Raw genomic sequence first — 18,059 nt, 5'->3', positions numbered from 1 at the left:
TTTTTTCTTTTTTTTTTTTGAGACGGAGTCACACTCTGTCGCCTGGGCTGGAGTGTGGTGGCGCAATCTCAGCTCACTGCAACCTCCGCCTCCCAGGTTCAGGCAATTCTCCTGCCTCAGTCTCTCGAGTAGCTGGGACGACAGGTGCGCTCCACCATGCCCGGCTAATTTTTGTATTTTTAGTAGAGACGGGTTTCGTCATGTTGCCAAGCTGGTCTCAAACTCCTGACCTCAGGTGATCCACCCGCCTCAGCCTCCCAAAGCGTTGAATGGATTACAGGCATGAGCCACCGTGCCTGGCTCATTCTTTGGTGCTTTTTTTCTTTTCTGAGACAGGGTCTTGCTCTGTTGACCAGGCTGGAGTGCAGTGGTGCAATCATGGCTCACTGCAGTCTCCAACTCCTAGACTCTAGCAATCCTCCTGCCTCAGCCTCCCAAGTAGCTGGGACTACAGGCATGTGCCACCAAGTTCGGCTAATTTCCTATTTTATTTTATTTTTTGAGACAGGGTCTCACTCTGTTGCCCAGGCTGGAGTGCAGTGGTGTATTCATAGGTCACTGTAGCCTCGAACTCCTGAGTTCCAGCAATCCTCCTGCCTCAGCCTCCTGAGTAGCTGGGACTACAGGCACACACCACCATGCCTGGCTAATTTTTATGCTTTTTGTAGAGACAGGGTGTTGCTATGTTGCCCAGGCTGGTCTTGAACTCCTAACCTCAAGCGATTCTCCTGCCTTGGTCTCCCAAAGTGTTGAGATTACAGGCATGAACCACTGTGCCTGGCCTCCCATCATTCTTAAGCTTTTTTTTTTTATTGAGACGGAGTCTTTCTCTGTCACCCAGGCTGGAGTACAGTGGCGCGATCTCAGCTCACTGCAATCTCCGCCTCCCAGGTTTAAGCGATTCTCCTGCTTCAGCCTCCCAGGTAGCTGGGATTACAGGTGCCCACCACCATGCCTGGCTAATTTTTGTATTTTTAGTAGAGATGGAGTTTCACCATGTTGGCCAGGCTGGTCTCGAACTCCTGATCTCGTGATCCGCCCACCTTGGCCTCTCGAATTGCTGGGATTACAGGTGTGAACCACTGCGCCCGGCCTATTCTTTTTCTTTGAGACAGAGTTTCACTCTGTTGCCCAGGCTAGAGTGCAGTGGCATGATCTCAGCTCACTGCAAGCTCCGCCTCCCAGGTTTACGCCACTCTTCTGCCTCAGCCTCCCAAGTAGCTGGGACTACAGGCCCCCGCCACCACGCCCAGCTAATTTTTTGTATTTTTAGTAGAGACGGGGTTTCACTATGTTAGCCAGGATGGTCTCGATCTCCTGACCTCGTGATCTGCCCGCCTCGGCCTCCCAAAGTGCTGGGATTACAGGCGTGAGTCACCGCGCCTGGTCCATTCTTAATCAGCTTTAACTCCAAACGTTTGTGTTTTCTTGTAGGGGAGCAGGGGGAGACCCCCAGCTTTTTTCCATTGATATAGAAGGCATTTCTCTAAATGTGTAAGACCAAGCCAGAGCCCTACTCTTGTTTAATAAAGATAAGAACTAAGGCAAACTGCTCTAGGTGAGACACCTTAGGGGGATTAGAAAAAAAAAAAAAGGGAACAAAATGGAACATTCTTGGGCATAAAACCAGTTGGCTGCATGTTATGGCCTTAAAAAAGTACAAATGTGGTACAAACTCTTCATCTGCAAAGATTCCTGGCTGATAAGAAACGGCTCTCATGAAATACTGATAAGGCTCATGAAAAAATGTCACCTATAGCACTGTTACCTGAATTTGAGCCTTTTTTTGTGGGGGGAAGGGGGGAGGGGATGGAGTCTCACTGTGTCACCAAGCTGGAGTGCAGTGGCGCGATCTCAGCTCACTGCAACCTCCGCCTCTCAGGTTCCAGCGATTCTCCTGCCTCAGTCTCCCGAGTAGCTGGGATTACAGGTACCTGCCACCATGCCTAGCAAATTTTTGCATTTTTAGTAGAGACAAAGTTTCACCATGTTGACCAGGATGGTCTCGATCTCCTGACCTCGTGATCTGCCCGCCTTGGACTCCCAAAGTGCTGAGGTTACAGGCATGAGCCACCGCACACGGCCTAAATTTGAGCCTTCTTAATGAATAGTACAAGAGTGAACTAAAATTTAAAATTAAATTAAAATTGACCAGCACTCTTACCATCACTTATAAATGTCTCCATGCCCCCATCTGTATTGACATGGGTGTATATGTTCAGTTATAGTTGCAGGGAACACACGAATATTTCACATTGCTATGGGCTTTGTAAGTACTGCTTTAATCATTTCCCTGCTGTTAGACATTCGATGCCTTCCAATTTCATACATGAGTCTCTGTGAGACGAGATTTTGGATGCAGAGGTTACAAATCCTGTCTGATTTTTAGACTTGCATTACCAAACTGCTTTTCCCAAGGACTCTGCTAATAAGTGTAACCTTGCAGGAAAATCTGGCTCAAGAAAGAAACTCCAGCCTGGCGTGGTGGCTCATGCTTGTAATCCCAGCACTTTGGGAGGCTGAGGTGGGCGGATTACCCGGGGTCGGGAGTTCGAGACCAGCCTGACCAACATGGAGAAACCCTGTCTCTACTGAATATACAAAATTAGCTGGGCATGGTGGCGCACGCCTGCGATCCCAGCTACTTGGGAGGCTGAGGAAGGAGAATTGCTTGAACCCGGGAGGTGGAGGTTGCATTGAGCCGAGATCGTGCCACTGCACTCCAGCCTGGGCAAAATGAGCAAGACTCCATCTAAAAATATATATATAAATAAATAAATAAATAAATAAATAAATAAAAAACCTCAAGGTGGATGGCCACCATTTTTGATGCCACCTCATATCAATAGGGTGTCAGTTTTCAGATGGCTTGCTTCTATGAGATCCACTTCTGTTAGATCCACTAGAACACATAGCCTGCTTCTATTAATACTAGACCCACTTCCTCTGTTTCCTTTCCCAAGTGTGGGGGTGGGGGCTGTACAATTAGGGGCATCTCGATACATGACATTTCTCTTCCAAAACCCAGGCTTTGGCATCAGGTAGAACAGGGGTTTGAATCTTATTCTGCCATGTGCTTTTTTTTTTTTTTTTGAGATAAGAGTCTCTCACTCTGTCACCCAGGCTAGAGTGTGGTGGCGCAACCTCTGCCTCCTGGGTTGGTTCAAGTGATTCTCGTGCCTCAGCCTCCCGAGTAGCTGGGATTACGGCCATGCATCACCACGCTCGGCTAATTTTTTTCTATTTGTAGTAGAGAAGGGAGCTTCACTATGTTGGCCAGGCTGGTCTCAAACTCCTGGCCTCAAGTGATCCGCTCGCCTCGGCCTCCCAAAGTGCTGCCACGTGCTTTTATTACCTTTGTGATCGTGGTCAATTAATGACCTGGTTCCCCTGAGATTGTTTAGTCATCTGTGCAGAAGCATTCAACAGCACCCACCTCATAGGACTGTTAGGACAATTCAATGGGGAAATAAACCTCAAGAATCTGAGAACAGAGCAAGGGGCCAACTGTCAGCTCCCTCACGCCCAACCCAAACACTCAAACAGCTAACTGAAGAAAGATCGGACAACATTCTCCTGAACGCAGACAGGACCGTGCAAATGGGCTCAGTAACAATCCGTGAAACGCCAGCACACTGGAACGAGGAGGAACTGGGGCTCAGCTCCTCCTGGCTGTTAATCCCTGCGCTGGCCAGACAGTCATGATGACCCATGAGCCATGTTTCCAAAGAAAAATTATTTACACATCTGTTTAGAAAAGTTAAAACAGCCGGGCGGCGTGGTTTATGCCTGTAATCCCAGCACTTTGGGAGGCCAAGATGGGCGGATCACTTGAGATCAGGAGTTTGAGACCAGCCTGGCCAACATGGTGAAACCCCATCTCTGCTAAAAATACAAAAACTAGCTGGGTGTGGTGGTGTGCACCTGTAATCCCAGCTACTTGGGAGGCTGAGGCCGGAGAATTGCTTGAACCTGGGAGGCAAAGACTGCAGTGAGCTGAGATCATGCCACTGCACTCCAGCCTGGGTGACAGAGTGAGACTCCATCTCAAAAAGAAAGGAAAAGAAGTTAGAACACATTTTGTTGTGGGACTGATGATGTGGTGTTTAAGAGGAGGTCTCCAGTCCAGAGGAGCCCAGGTGATCCAGGAGGTGATGTGTTAGCAAAGGATGATGGGATCGCCAATAGTGGGAGCTGGGGTGGCTTGAGGAGGAAGGTGAGTCATTTTGCCTGGAGGCAGAAGGTCATGGGATCCTTTGCACTGGGTTTTGAGGGATGAATAGGAGGTCATTAGAAGAAAGAAGGATGAGGGAAGGTCATTCTAGGAGAGGACAGTGGGCAAGGGCAGAGGCATTAACAGGGGGAATGATGGCATATTGTGGGGAAGGTGGTTATAGGATAAGGGGATGGGGGGAGCCATGGGCAGGAGCTGGGCAGGCAGGCAGTGCCAGAAGAGTGTGGTGGGAGATGAAGATGAAAGGCAGGCTGGGCGTGGCATGTGTGGCATTTTACATGCTGCCCTACGGCACTCTTCCAAAATGGGAGCCAGGGGAAGGTTTTAGGCAGGGAGAGGCATGCCTAGACCTGCATTACAGAGGTAACCAGTGATAGGAGAGGCAAATGATTAGATGGGGACAGAGAGATGACAGAGGCAGGGAACCAGTTTGGCAGCCTAAGTGCGAGGTGACAAAGTCCTTAAGGAAGGCAGAGGGTGAAAAGTCGGGATAGGAGGTCAGAGGCAGAACCAGCAGGGCTTGGTGCCCTGGTAAACACGGACGCGGATGGAGGAGGCCAGGATGACGAAGATGTCTGGTTTGGGCTACTGAGGTGGGACCTGGAAGAAGGAAGGGAGAAGGGGACAGAGGTGGGAAAAAGAACAACAGCTCTCCTAGCAGACACGGTCAGTCTGAAATGCCACCCAGGACACTCTGCTCAGAAGTCCCGAAGGCTGTTGAGACATGTGTAGAGTCAGGGTCATCATCAAGGCTGGGGATATCTATCTATCTATCTATCTATCTATCTATCTATCTATCTGTCTGTCTGTCTGTCTGTCTGTCTGTCTGTCTGTCTGTCTGTCTATCTGTCTGTCTATCTATCTATCTATCTATCTATCTATCTATCTATCTATCTATCTATCTATCTATCTATTTAGAGGAGGGGTGTCACTCTGTTGCCCAGGCTGGAGTGCAGTGGTACCATCTCAGCTCACTGCAGCCTCTGCCTCCTGGGTTCAAGTGATCCTCCTGTCTCAACCTCCCAAGTAGCTGGGATCACAGGCGTGCACCACCATGCCTGGCTAATTTTTGTAATTTTAGTAGAGATGGGGTTTCACCATGTTGGCCAGGCTGGTCTTGAACTCCTGACCTCAGGTGATCCACCTGCCTTGGCCTCCCCAAGTGCTGGGATTACAGATGTGAGCCATTGCAACCGGCCAAGGCTGGGGATACCTATTTGGGAGCAATCCCCGTGCAGAAGCAGAAAAGAAGAGGAGGGTACAGTTGTCCTGCAGATGGGAAAAGCCGGCCCTCCGAATCCGCACGTTTGCATCCTGAGGACACTGTATTTTTGATCCCCTTTGGTTGCAGAAGCAGAAGCTGTGGCTGCAGAGGGCCAACTGTATTGACTGGAAAAAAGTCTGTGTGTAACTGGACCCACGCAGCTGAAACCCGTGCTGTTCAAGGGTCGGCTGTAGTCAAAGACAGAATCTTGAGGAACGGCATTTGGAGGCTGAGGTGGGCAGATCGCTTGGGCCCAGGAGTTTGAGACCAGCCTGGACAACACAGTGTGATCCCGTCCCTACAAAAAATACAAAAATTAGCTGGGTGTGGTGTCATGCGCCTGTAGACCCAGCTATTCGGGAGGCTGAGGTAGAAGAACCACTTGAGCCCGGAAGGTGGAGGCTGCAGTGAGCCGTCATCGCACCACTGCACTCCAGCCTGGGCGACAGAGCAAGACTGTTTTGAAACAAAAACAAAAAACAAAAAGCAGTTTTGAACAGAGCTGTCTGCCATCCATCCCAGTGCTGAGTGTGGGTGCACTGGGGTGCAGGGGGCAAGTGTGGGTGCATCTGGGGTGTGGGGACCAAGTGCGGGTACACCTAGGGTGCAGGGGCCGAGTGTGGGCGCACCCGGGATGCGGGGGCCGAGTGTGGGCGCACCCAGGGTGCAGAGGCCGAGTGTGGGCACACCTGGGGTGCAGGGGCCAAGTGTGGGTACATCGGGGTACAGAGGCCGAGTGTGGGTACAGCTGGGGTATTGGGGCCGAGTGTGGGTGCACCTGGGGTGAGGGGCCTGCTGGGGACCGGAGGGCAGACACACCTGCAATGCAGAAATGAAGGAAGAGGCCTTTCCATTCCCTGGTGCTTACTGAACGGGTGCCAGGGGGAGTAGCAGACATCTGAAAGGAAAGACTCTCCAGGAAACAAGTATTTGTGGAAACTCAAAAGAGCCGTCAATGCGCGCCACCTTCCCCTCCTCTCCTCCCTCTCTCCCCCTTGAATCCACACCGACGACTCCATCAGCCACACGTGCCGGGGCAGAGAGGGCAGCTGTGCTAGGAACAGACACTGCAGCCACGCTGCCCGGGCTCAAACCCCCACCTCTGAGATTCAGAGCGAGGGACCTAACAGCACCTTGCCTCCGTTTCCCCCATCTGTAGGATGGGGATCGTAGTAGTGCCCACTGGCTGGGCATAGTGGCTCACACCTGTAATCCCAGCACTTTGGGAGGCTGAGGTGGCAAGGTGACAGAGTGGCCACCTGTCACTGACAGAATGGGAGGACTGCTTGAGCCCAGGAGTTTGAGACCAGTCTGGGCAACACAGCAAAACCCCATTTCTACAAAAAATAAAAAATTAGTCAAGCATGGTGCACGCCTGGAGTTCATGGTGCGCCCAGGAGTTCTAGGCTGCAGTGAGCTGTGACTGTGCCACTGCACTCCATCCGGGGTGACAGTGAGATCCTGCCTCAAAACGAAGACCCACAAACACAAAAAACCAGTAATGCCCTCTCTGGGGGTTGGCTGTGATGAAGAACATTCTGGAATGCCATCTGGCACAAGGCAAATACTATCCTTGACTATTTGTACCACTGCTCACTTCCTCCGTAACTGCTGGAACGGTTCCACTAACAACCAAGTCAGGCATTTCCCTCCTCTGCTCAAAGCCCTGCCATGGCTCCCATCTTCCCCAGGAACCCCTGTCTTTACTGTGACCTGCAAGAGCGGTGAGCTAACTATGGCCCCAGGGCCAAATCCAGCACCTGCTTTGGTAAAGCAAAAGTATGCACCAGAGACCTTATGTGGCCCAGAAAGCCCAAAGTGTGTACCATCTGGTCTCCTACAGAGAGTCCAGGACCTCTGGCCCCACCCAGGCCATCTCCTCACCAGCTACCACCTGCCTTCACTCTCCCCCTCTCCTGAGCCACCTGGCTCCACCCACCCTGGCCTCCTCCAAACATGTCACCACCCCACTGGGCCCCTGTGGCTGCTGCTCCTCCTGCCTGCCCCCATCTTCTTTTTCATTTTATTCTTATTGAGACTGAGTCTCACTCTGTCACCCAGGCTGGAGCACAAAGGCGCAATCTCAGCTCACTATAACTTCCACCTTCTGGGTTCAGGTGATTATCGTGCCTCGGTCTCCCAAGCAGCTGGGATTACAGGCGCTCGCCACCACATCTGGCTGCGTTTTGTATTTTTAGTAGAGATGGGGTTTTGCCATTTTGGCCAGGCTGGTCTCCAACTCCTTGCTTCAAGTGATCTGCCCGCCTCGGTCTCCCAAAGTGCTAGGATTACAGTGTGAGCCACCGTGCCAGGCCAACTTTTATTTTTAAATAAATAATTTTGACATAGAGACAAGGTCTTGCTATACTGCCCAGGCTGGTCTTGAACTCCTGGCCTCAAGCAGTCCTCCTCCCTCTGCCTCCCAAAGTGCTAGAATTACAGGTGGTAAGCCATCTTGTCTGGCCTGCCTGCCTTCTCAGTGAGGCCCCAGAGGCCACTTTGCTTAAAATATCATCCAGGCCAGGTATAGTGGTTCACGTCTATAATCCCAGCACTTTGGGAGGCTGAGACAGGTGGGTCACTTGATGTCAGGACTTTGAGACCAGCCTGACCAACATAGTGAAACCCCGTCTCTACCAAAAAATACAAAAATTACACAGCTGTGGTGGTGCGTGTCTGTAATCCCAGCTACTTGGGAGGCTAAGGCAGGAGAATGGCGTGAACCCGAGAGGCGGAGTTTGCAGTGAGCCGAGATCGCGCCACTGCACTCCAGCCTGGGCGGCAGAGCAAGACTCTGTCTCAAAAAAAAAAAAAAAAAAAAGAAAGAAAGAAAAGAAAAAGAAAACCACCACCCAAATAAAATATTATCCACCCCAAAACACCTACATACATGAATTTTCTCCATGAGGCACATCACAGCCTCCTTGCACTCAGGGGCACTTTCTGGTACTTCAGCACTATGTTTGAAGGTCATTTTCTTTTCTAAAAATTTTATTATTATATCATTATTTTAGAGATGAGGTCTCTGTTGCCCAGGCTGGAGCGCAGTGGTGTGATCATAGCTCACTGCAGCCTTGAACTCCTGGGCTCAAGGAATCAAGGGATCCTCCTGCCTCAGCCTCCCAAGTAGCTGAGACCACAGGTGTGTGACACCATGCCTGGTTAATTAAAAAAAAACATTTTTTTAGAGATAGGGTCTTGCTATGTTGCCCAGTCTGGCTGGTCTCAAACTCCTGGGCTCAACTAATCCTCCTGCCTAGGCCTTCCAGTGTGCTGGGATTATAGGCACGAGTCTCCTCGCCCAGCGAGGGGTCATTTTCAACGTTAACATCACCAACAAGAAGCACGCAAATGTGAAAACCGTGGCAGTCCACAGACCTTAAACAGGGCATGTGTTTACAGCGTGAGAGGCTGAACAAGAAGGCAGAGTGTCGCCTCGCTCAGCCTCAGCTGGGAACGTGAGTGGGAACTCCAAGTTTTCTCCACTCTGCACCAATATGAATGGATTGATGTTGCGGTTACAGAGAAATTTTAGCAAGCCAGGTGAAAATTAAACAAAGAATCACCATCCGATCCAGCAATTCTACTCCTGGGTTTATCTTCCAAGGAGTAAACACTGATTCCGCAAACCCCGAGGCTCGACTGGAGTTGTGTTTATTTAGAAGGGAAACTCCGGGAGCTGCGGGTCCCTGTGGTCATGGCTGGCACCAGGCCTGTCACGTGGTGGGTGGGTGCTTAACAAATATGCGCTTCAGGCAGGGAGGGAGAGGGCGTCTGGGAGGGACCTGGTCTGGACCGGTCAGAGGAGAGAGGAAAGGGCAGGGTGGAGGGAATGTCTTATTCCAGGAGGTGCTGTCGTGGGCCTTGGGGGCCTTTGGAGAGTCACTTTCTCATTGAACCTGAAGCCATGTGTAGGAATGGATGAGCTCTGCTTCTAGAAATGATGGCCGCAGCGTGGGGAGCGGGGCACACCGGAAGGGGTTGCTGGTGGACGCAGGGGGACCTGGACCTTCAGGGTAGGGTGGAGAGTGGCAGAGAGGGGCAGTGCAGGGGCCATGAGGTGGGGGGCAGAATGGTGAGCTCGGCAGCAGGGGCCACTGGCACAGGGGTGTGCCGCTCAGGAGGGTGCTCTAGGAAAGGGAAGGAAATTTGGGCCTAAGGTGCTACCTGGAGCCTAGGAGAATCCAGGAGTGCCCAGGAGCAGGGCTAGAGAGGTGGTTTAACGGAGCTGCCTGGAGATTCAATGGGATAAGGGATGGAACTAAGGTCCTTGGGTCCAGCTTTGTTGAAAGCGGTCTTGGGACCAGAATAGGTGAATGGCCTGAATGGTTTTTATTTTGGGGGAAGGGAGAACACAGCTGTATCATAACCACTGGCTCAAACTAGTATTATTTTATTTATTTACTTATGTATTTTGAGATGGAATTTCACTCTGTGGCCCAGGCTGGAGAGCAGTGGCACAATCTCGGGTCACTGCAACCTCTGCCTTCCGGGTTCAAACGATCCTCCTGCCTCAGCCACACAAGTAGGTGAGATTACAGGTGCACGCCACCATGCCCGGCTAATTTTTGTATTTTTATTTTTATTTATTTATTTTGTTTTTGAGACGGAGTCTCGCAGTCGCCAGGCTGAAGTGCAATGGCGCGATCTCGGCTCACTGCAACCTCTACCTCCTGGGTTCAAGCGATTCTCCTGCCTCAGCCTCCAGAGTAGCTGGGATCACAGGCATATGCCACGATGCCCAGCTAATTTTTGCATTTTTAGTAGAGACGGGGTTCCACCATCTTGGCCAGGATGATCTCGATCTCTTGACCTTGTGAACTGCTTGCCTCGGCTTCCCAAAGTGTTGGGATTACAGGCGTGAACCACCGTGCCAGGCCTAAGTTTTGTATTTTTAGTAGCGATGGGGTTCACCATGTTGGCCAGGCTGGTCTCGAACTCCTGACCTCAGGTGATCCACTTGCCTTGGCCTCCCAAAGTGCTGGGATTACAGACGTCAGCCACGGCGCCCGGCCCTCAAACTAGTATTATTATGACTTTTTAAAAAAATGATTGACAGAAATCCTGAAGTTGTTTCCTCGCAAGCTGTCACTAGGTTCTGTTTCCCCATCCTGCATTTATATAGTTGCTTACTTGGACCGGCGATTCTCTACCAGGGGCGATTCTTGCTCTCAGGGTCATTTGGCAGAGTCTGGAGACATTTTTGGTTGTTATGGGAGTGACGGGGGAAGAGGGGTGCTCCTGGCATCTGATGGATGGAGGCCAGGGATGCTGCTCAGCACCCTGCAGCGCCCAGGTAGGTCCCATCCCAAAGAACGATCCAGCCCCAAATGCCTACAGTGTCTAGGCTGGGAAACCCTGATTTAGGCCTACGCACAGGAATCTAAGCATCCCAGTGCTCACTCTGTCACCTGGTGATTAAAGCTACCTCTCTAGCTGTCTGTCATCTCCAGCTTTGATAAGCAAGCTTTCTACATCTTTATCTTCCCAAATTACAAGTTAAATGACTGACCGAGACACAGCAGAGGACAGAACCGTGGGTGGCTTCCTACCAAGTTAACACCAGCCCATTAATTAACAGCTTTGTGAACTTCCATCCACCGATGAGCGTGGCTAAAAGATGATTACCTCACAACTCTCTTGTTTGTTTGTTTATTTTATTTGTTTTTTGGAGACAGAGTCTCGGCTGGAGTGTAGTGGTGTGATCATAGCTCACCGCAGTCCCAAACTCCTGGGGCTTAAGTAATCCTTCTCCCTCTCTCCCAAGTAGCTGGGACTGCAAGCGCACACCACCACAGCTAATTAAAAACGCTTTTTTTTGCCAGGCGCGGTGGCTCATGCCTGTAATCCCAGCACTTTGGGAGGCTGAGATGGGCGGATCACGAGGTCAGGAGATTGAGACCATCCTGGTTAACACAGTGAAACCCCATCTCTACTAAAAATACAAAACATGAGCTGGGCGTGGTGGCAGGCGCCTGTAGTCCCAGCTACTTGGGACAATGACAGGAGAATGGCATGAACCTGGGTGGCGGAGGTTGCAGTGAGCCGAGATCACATCACTGCCCTCCAGCCTGGGCAACAGGGCAAGACTCTGTCAAGAAAATAAATAGAAAAGAAAAGGGAAGGGGAGGGGAGGGGAGGGGAGGGGAGGGAAAGGGGAAGGGGAAGAGGTAGGGGAAAGGAACGGGAAGAAAGGAAGGAAGGAAAGAGAGAAGCTTGGTGTGCAACTTCATTTTTAACATAAAAGAAAGTGCCTAAGGCCAGGTCTCAGGCGGAGAGGCCCACGCTGCCCAGGCTTGTTCTGAGATCCTCTGCTTCCTTTTGTGTAAAATTCACACTATTTTCTGGTATCAGAATGGAGGGACCTTCAGTATCACCCACAGATGTTGCAGATGCTGACAAAGCATCTGCCTTGTGAGTATTTCTCTTGACACTGGGCACAGGCCAGATGCTGAAGTAAAAGAGGGCCCAGAAAATCATTCCACCCCCTGAGGCCTTCTCAGGAAGGGCAGCGTGCAGCATCTTTTAAACAATTACTAAATTCTATTGACTGGGCAGAAATCAAAATGACAAGGGTGAAACACTTTTTTTTTTTTTAATTTGAGATGGAATCTCACGCTGCTGCCCAGGCTGGAGTACAGTAGCGCGATCTCAGATCACTGCAACCTGTGCTTCTCAGGTTCAAGTGATTCTCGTGCCTCAGTCTCCCAAGTAACTGGGATTATAGGTGCATGCCACCACACCCAGCTAATTTTTGTATTTTTAGTAGAGACGGGGTTTCACCATGTTGGCCAGGCTGGTCTCGAACTCCTGACCTCAGGTGATCCGCCCGCCTCAGCCTCCCAAAGTGCTGGGACTACAGGCGTGAGCCACCACGCCCAGCCCCTGAAAAACATTTTGATGAAAACAAAACTGATTCTGAAAAGATTAATTCAGGTCTAGTTACATAGCCGAAATTTTCCAGAAAGCTGGAAGATTTATATACATATATATGTATATATGTGTGTGTACGTGTGTATATATGTATGTATGTGTGTATATGTGTGTATATGTATATATGTGTGTGTATATATGTATATGTGTGTATATGTATATATGTAAGTATATATGTATATGTGTGTATGTATATATGTGTGTGTATATATGTATATGTGTGTATATGTATATATGTAAGTATATATGTATATGTATGTATATATGTGTATGTGTATATATGTATGTATATGTATGTGTGTATATATGTATGTATGTGTATATATGTATGTATATATGTATGTGTGTATATGTATGTGTGTATGTGTATATATGTGTGTATATATGTATGTATATGTGTGTATGTATACGTGTATATGTGTGTATATGTATATGTGTGTATGTATACGTGTATATGTATATATGTATGTGTGTATATGTATACGTGTATATGTATATATGTATATGTATATATGTATGTGTATATATGTATGTGTCTGTATGTGTGTATATGTATACGTGTATATGTATATATGTATGTGTGTATATATGTGTGTATGTGTGTATATATGTGTGTATATATGTGTGTATATATGTATGTGTGTATATGTATATATGTATATATGTGTGTATATATGTATATGTATATATGTGTATATGTATACGTGTATATGTATATAGATATGTGTGTATATATGTATATGTATATGTGTGTGTATATGTATACGTGTATATGTATATATGTATGTGTGTATATATGTATATGTATATATACTTGTGTGTATATATATATTTTAAGCCAACAATTTTAATGTGGTAAATAAACAGCAAATAAATGTCAGCAGAGGTATCTCTAAGAGGGGCAGAGGAAACCAAACACCTGAGAGAGGCCGGGGTTTCTCTTTCAGCAGATCAAAAGCAATCTGTCACAGGCGGAAGGCAGGGCAGAAAAACAGGAGTGCAGAATGCCAGAAAAAAACCTGTTTGCCTTCAATGGGCGGGGAAATTATTCAAGGGCACTGCATTTTTGCAAAAAGGGAACTGAAACGATGTGAGGGCGGGTGAACCTGAGAAAAGCCCTTCACAGGCCGGGCACAGTTGCTCACGCCTGTAATCCCAACGCTCTGGGAGGCCGAGGTGGCCCTCGGCTCAAGTGTGAGGTCAGGTGTTTGAGACTAGCCTGGCCAACATGGTGAAACCCCGTCTTTACTAAAAAAAACCGAAAATACAAAAATTAGCTGGAGGTGGTGGCAGGCGCCTGTAATCCCAGCTACTCAGGAGGCTGAGGCAGGAGAATAGCTTGAACTCAGGAGGTGGAGGTTGCAGTGAGCCAAGATTGTACCACTGTACTCCAGCTTGGGTGACAGAGTGAGACTCCATCTCAACAAAAAAAGAAAAAGAAAAAAAAAAAAAACCCTTCACAGGGAGTTTCCAATCTAATCCCAACTCTCACAGAGGCCAGTCTTTCCATAGCATGGACTGGGACTGCCATAGGTCTTTTTTTTCTTTTTCTTTCTTTCTTTTTTTTTTTTTTTTTAAAAGGAACAGGGTCTCGCTCTTGCCCAGGCTGGAGTGCAGTGGTGCAATCACAGCTCACGGCAGTCTCGAACTCCTGGACTCAAGCGATCTTCCTGCCTCAGCCTCCCAAGTAGCTAGGACTACAGGTGCACGCTACCTACCTGTAGTCACCATGCCTGGCTAAGTTTATATATTTCTTTTTGTAGAGATGAGGTCTCACTATGTTGCCCAGCCTGGTCTTGAACTCCTGGGTTCAAGAGATCCTTCCGCCTTAGCCTCCTGACGTGTGAGATTACAGGCATGAGCCACTGCACTCGGTCTTGTTTTAACCCGGGTGGGGGGACCCAAACTCTATGGTGAACACCCCCAGGCTTGCAAACACCACAACAGATCATTATCCCCTTAGAAAATGCACTGCAGGATAAAGAGGGGCCCCTTGGGGAGCTGCTACTCATGCACGGGCCCAGACTGTGCAGACGCCAACCTGGCACACAGCTGCTGAGCTCATGAGACAGGCGAGGTCCTCCTGTTCCCTAACCCGCGTCCCTCGCCAAATTTACAGTCAGATCATTGTGGCCCTAGAAACAGAACTGTAAAAATGATGAGTCTACTGTAGGGGCTGGTGAACCCCTACTGTCTGTGGGCTGGCCACCTGTTTTCGTAAATAAAGTTTTATCAGAACACAGCCACACCCACTTGTTTCTCTGTTGTCTGCAGCTTGTTTTGAGTTGCTGTGACAGAAGCTATGTGGTCTGCAAAGCCTGAAATATTTACTATCTGGCTCTTTTTTTTTTTTTTTTTTTTTTTGAAACAGGGTCTCACTTTGTCATCCAGGCTGGAGGCAGTGGTGCGATTTTGGCTCACTGCAACTTCCACCTCCTGAGTTCAAGCAATTCTCCTGTCTTAGACCCCCACGTAGCTGGGATTACAGGTGTGCGTCACCACGCCTGGCTAATTTTTGTATTTTTAGTAGAGACAGGGTTTCACCATGTTGGCCACACTGGTCTCGAACTCCTGACTTCAGGTGATCCGCCCACCTTGGCCTCCCAAAGTGTTGGGATTACCAGCTTAAGCCACAGTGCCTGGCCAGTGGTTGGTTTCTGAGCACCTCAAATCTCAAGTTTCCTATCATCCTGAGTATGATGGCTATAACTATTAATGTAAGTCAGCAACCAGCTCCTACGCTAGGAAAATTCCAGAACCTTGCAAAGACCTTCATCAGTATTCCTTTTAGAACTGCAACAGCGTGAGCTTGAATATATTTTAACATACCCTGTGTCTCAAGGGCAGCTTGTAAGCTAGGTGCAGGGGTAGGCAGCTGCTTTGTTTTTCGCCGCCCTCTCTGAATCTACAAAACTTTTGTGTTTGATGAAGGTGGTATCTGAATGCAGGGGAAGGAGTAGATGATATGGAGTATAGGCACATGGCCAGACATTTGACATACTATAACATCAGGTTCCTACTCATACTTTTTGGCAAATTCACAGAGAAATCAGATTTAGAAGTTTTCAAAAAGAACCTGGAGGCCAGGTGTGGTGGCTCACACTTGTAATCCCAGCACTTTGGGAGGCTGAGGTGGGTGGATCACCAGGAGTTTGAGAGCAGCCTGGCCAATGTGGTCAAACCCTGTCTCTACTAAAAATACAAAAAAGTTAGCCAAGCGTGGTGGCACATGCCTGTAATCCCAGCTACCTGGGAGGCTGAGGCGCGAGAATCGCTTGAACCTGGGCGGGCAGTGGAGGCTGCAGTGGGCTGAGAAAGCGCTACTGCGCTCCAGCCTGGGCGACAGAGCGAGACTCCGTCTCAATAACGAAAACAACAACAACAAAGAATGTGGAGTTCTCCTGAAGACGTCCTATTTCCTCTCTGCAATTAACTGGTTCTAAAGAGTGAGCCCTTCTACATTTACTTCAACTTCAAAATACTGGAAAATCACTGTGGTGTAAAGAACCTAAGAAATGAGTACCAATGACTTGTAAACTTGTTCTAGGCTGCGAATGGTGGCTCACACCTGGAAGCCCAGTGTTTTGGGAGGCTGAGGCAGGAGGATCCCTTGAGCCCAAGAGTTTAAGACCAGCCTGGGCAATATGGCGAAACCCCGTCTCTACAAAATAACATTTAAAAAACCCACAATTAGCCAGGTGTGGTGGTGCATGCCTGCAGTCCCAGCTACTCAGGAGGCTGAGGCAGGACGACTGCTTGAGGCAGGCAGGTAGAGGTTACAGTGAGCTATGATCGCACCACTGTACTCCAACCTGGGCAACAGAGCAAGACCCTGTTTCAAAAACTAAAACAAAACAAATTTGTTGTTTACAAATCACTAGAAATAGGAGGTTCCTGAAGTGGGCTGAACAGTGTCCCACCAAAATTCATGTCCACCGAGAACCCTGGAAGGTGGACTTCTTTCGAGAAGGAGCCTGGGCAGAGGTCATTAGTTAAGGATCTCGGGATGAAATTTCAATTTAGGGTGGGCCCTAGAGCCTATGACTGGTGTCTGTGTAGAGAAAGAAGAGGGAGATTTAGAGACACGGATACAGACGGGAAACACACACACAAGTGAAGGCCACGTGACCACAGAGGGTGGGGAATGACATGGCCACAAGCCAAGGAATCCCTGGGGCCACTTTTAGAAGTTGGAAGAGGTCGCAGGGCACAGTGGCTCACGCCTGTAATCCCAACACTTTGGGAGGCCGAGGTGGGCGGATTGTCTGAGGTCAGGAGTTCGAGACCAGCCTGACCGACATGGTGAAACCTCATCTCTACTAAAAATACAAAAAATTAGCTGGGCATAGTGGCAGACACCTATAATCCCAGTTACTGGGGAGGCTGACGCAGGAGAATCACTTGAACTCAGTAGACAGAGGTTGCAGTGAGCCAAGATCATGCCATTACACTCCAGCTTGGGTGAAAGAGTGAGACTCCATTTCTCAAAAAAAAATAAAAATAAAAATAAAGCACCCGAGTCTGTCGCACACAATAAAGATGAGTACGGTTTGGTAACACTTTGCAACCTATTATTGTATGTGTACCCACTGGGTCACGGTATAGAATGTTCTGTTTTTGGTCAAAACAAAATGCACCTATCTGAAGGAGCTACAAGAGACTGCCAGAGGCTCCTGTCTTCAGGCCCAACCATCGGGCGAACCTTCCAGACCAACGGGAAGCTACCCTCATGCTAACATACTCCAGGACTGGGATGTTCAGGTCAGATTAGCTCCACGATCTATCTAAAAGGCCTTTTAGTAAAGACATGGCAAAACCGCGTCTCTACTAAAAATACCAAAATTAGCCGGGTGTGGTGGTGGGCGCCTGTAATCCCAGTTACTGGGGAGGCTGAGGCAGGAGGATCGCTGGAACGCAGGAGGTGGAGGTTGCAGTGAGCCAAGATCGTGCCACTGCACTCCAGCCTGGGTGACAGAGCGAGACTCCGTCTCAAAAAAAAAAAAAGAAAAAAGAGAGAGAGAGAGAGAGATCTTTCTGCCTCAGCCTCTCAGAGTGGGTTTGCTTTGGGTTTCTAACTAACTGTGTTTCTTTCTGCTTTTTGTGACTTGACAACAGTTGTCCAGATCAGTTGGTATTTACAGGACAACAGAGAACCCAGCCCAAGAAGCCCCTCAAGCATCTAACTGGCTCCCTGGAGCCAGGACAGGGAAGGGATCAACAATGAGCACACAAGGTCAGGTCAACTGAGAGAAACGGCCCCAGGGCAGCCCGTACCTGCCTCTGGCAAGGTGCTCCTTACTATTCCTTCAAAGTTCTTCTTACAGATCACGAATAACTAGGCCAGATGCAGCGGCTCGCACCTGTAATCCCAGCACTCTGTGAGGCTGAGGCAGGAGGATCGCGCTCTCTCTTTTTTTTTTTTGAGAGGGAGTCTCGTTCTGTTGCCCAGGCTGAAGTGCAATGGCTCAATCTCAGCTGACTGCAACCTCCGCCGCCTCCCGGGTTCAAGCAATTCTCCTGCCTCAGCCTCGTCAGTAGCTGGGATTACAGGCACCAGCCACCACGCCTGGCTAATTTTTGTATTTTTAGTAGAGATGAGGTTTTGCCATGTTGGCCAGGCAGGTCTTG

The 18,059-nt window shown here is 49.0% G+C and overlaps 1 protein-coding gene and 1 long non-coding RNA gene across 5 annotated transcripts in view; both read right to left on the bottom strand.

The window, feature by feature from the left end:
* The window catches only part of ARHGEF18 (Rho/Rac guanine nucleotide exchange factor 18), a 129,195-nt gene that overhangs the window by 52,875 nt on the left and 58,261 nt on the right, over positions 1 to 18,059 (bottom strand). The gene's annotated exons all lie outside the window — the stretch shown is intronic.
* LOC144337042 (uncharacterized) lies at positions 1,829 to 5,252 on the bottom strand. Its single transcript, XR_013409663.1, has 3 exons — positions 4,231 to 5,252; positions 3,356 to 3,856; positions 1,829 to 2,509 (listed from the first exon to the last, which is right to left on the bottom strand). It is a non-coding gene; the product is annotated as an uncharacterized LOC144337042 (long non-coding RNA).

This window comes from Macaca mulatta, chromosome 19, assembly GCF_049350105.2.
Source record: "Macaca mulatta isolate MMU2019108-1 chromosome 19, T2T-MMU8v2.0, whole genome shotgun sequence".
In the NCBI taxonomy this organism is placed as follows: Eukaryota; Metazoa; Chordata; class Mammalia; order Primates; family Cercopithecidae; genus Macaca; species Macaca mulatta.
The sequence above is the reverse complement of the archived record's forward strand: the minus strand, read 5'-3'. Positions and strand labels throughout refer to the sequence as shown.